Source organism: Anarrhichthys ocellatus, unplaced genomic scaffold (genome assembly GCF_004355925.1).
Source record: "Anarrhichthys ocellatus isolate YVR2014 unplaced genomic scaffold, GSC_Weel_1.0 scaffold215, whole genome shotgun sequence".
NCBI lineage: Eukaryota > Metazoa > Chordata > Actinopteri > Perciformes > Anarhichadidae > Anarrhichthys > Anarrhichthys ocellatus.
Window position 1 is genome coordinate 168,695 of NW_022280245.1, and position 2,137 is coordinate 170,831.

The following is a 2,137-nucleotide window of genomic DNA, read 5'->3' on the forward strand; positions in this document are numbered from 1 at the left end:
AACCTGCAGCGTGAATATGACAGCTAGTCGATCCTGTGACGGCCACAATGCAAAGTAACACACGGCCTATATGCCGTGTGTGTGTGTGTGCAGAGCTGACGTGAAGCCTCCTGACAGTTTGTGTGAATCGTTTCCAGTCTCTGATTATCATTTTGAGGTCTGACAGTTTGACTGTCTTTATTAAAACAAAAGAGAGAAGAGACACAACACACAGGTGAGGACAGAGACAGGTGACAGAGGACAGGTGCTGTATTATTGACACTTTTAATAATAATAATAATAATAACATAATATAATAAATAATACCCAGTGCAGCCACAGGTGAGATACATTCCTTTATTGTAATTAAAGTTCTGCAGCGCTGCAGGAATGTCACGTCAAAACAAAAAGACATTCAAACAATCTGCTCCGACAAAGAATTATCATAAAGTGAAAATAATAAAATCAAATCAACTGAAAATACTCAACCATTGCACATCATTGAGGCGGCAAAAGAAATGTGGAAAGACACAAAGTAAAATACAAAAAGGTAGCGATCGATGCAGAATGATTTAAGACGGCTGAAAATAACAAAATTCCAGTTTTAATTCCAACAAGAGATGAAAAAACGATTTATATCTTCAGGATGTGGGATTTGATCCTGATAATGAAGTGTGCTTTAAATTCAACGAAAATAAAACCAAGAACACATTCAATGTTTCTGCCTGCAGCGCTCACACCGACCAACAGGAGGAGAACCAGTCGGTCCTCTGGACGGACGGACACCGTCGCATGACAATCACTCACGTCCTCCACACCTCAAACTACCGTCACTCTTCACTCTCCTTCCTCTGCATCGGGAACACGCTTGTTAGCATCGATGCTAACAGGTGTGTTTCCGATTTCTTCATTTCCCCGTTTTTACAAAACCCCCAAAACATCAAAGTCTTCGTCTTTGAGGGAAACGAAGAGGAGCAAACACACAAGGTTCTGTTCACGCTGCAGGTTCTCAGGATACGACGTTTGTAACGAGGTCCAAAGTTATTCTATATTGAGGAATGTGGACGATGTGTTGCAGTTTACATTTCCCACATTTTACAATATTTACGGTACCTCCTTAAAAACCATGACGGGAGTATTTTTGATCTTATTTTAATATTGATTTCCCAAAATATCATTTCTGGGGACACACTTTAACATTTCTATATGCAGTTCACCTTTGAGCCACATGAGGGAGCCTTGTTGTTCGTATTGGAAATATTTCTCCTAAATGGCAGCTTTATCTGTTCACGATAATAGAAGTAAATGGCAGAAACGTTGCACCTTTTCTCTGCTCGTGATTCATATAGCAGGCCTGTGTTGGACTGGGTCGGTAGGGTTTGTCGTTTAAATAAAAGACTCTGGAAGAATCTTCGCTAATTTTATTTGGTGAAACAAATAAAATCTTCCAACTTGAAAAAAATCTTTGAAAATCAAGTAATATTACAAAAGACTAAATATGAATCTGTTTCTAGGTTTGTAAATGTTGATGAGACGGCAGCAGTGAACTGAACAAAGTGAGATTCTTCCTTCTCTGCACGGAGGAGAGAAAACGTTGCCTTCACTTACGATCATACAGCAACAGAAATAAGTCGTTTTGAGATGCGAGTAAAGGAAGGGGGGGGGTTGAACAGGAAGTGCAAGACACAAAAATAGCACAAAGGATTCAGTGAGTCGTCCTTCAGCACCGACTCCGGATCAGATTCACAGGTCTGCTTTGAAATATTCTGACTTTCAGGTTTGTTTTAGTGGTTCCAAAGCTGCTAGCACCGTTAGCATAACTGTTAGCGCCGATAAAACTACAATAATGAAATGTTTATGGATTAAATTCAACGGATAATTGCAGCTTCCTGTCGTCACACTTTCACATTCCTGGTTTTTAAACACGGAGCCGGGAAAAAAAATCTGCTTCGTTGGAAAAAAGAAAAGAAAAGTGAAAGGTTTAAGACTCCATTAGGTCTCCATTTTGAATTTTGCTGAATTCTGAAAACACCAAGAAGGAAATAGTAAGATGAGTGCAACACTGTTGATATTACAGTCTTATCGTGACAGCAACAATTATTCTGACGGGACTTGAACGCAACACCGAGTTCAGCGGGAAAGAAAATGAATAAAATAA

At 39.5% G+C, this 2,137-nt stretch overlaps 1 protein-coding gene across 1 annotated transcript in view; it reads right to left on the reverse strand.

Annotated features, from left to right (window-relative positions):
* Positions 1 to 322: 322 nt before the first annotated feature.
* snx2 (sorting nexin 2) overlaps positions 323 to 2,137 on the reverse strand; it is a gene marked incomplete at its 5' end in the record, with an annotated part of 15,353 nt that continues 13,538 nt past the window's right edge. The window contains 1 exon segment of the mRNA XM_031878994.1: positions 323 to 2,137. This exon segment is cut by the window's right edge and continues 209 nt beyond it.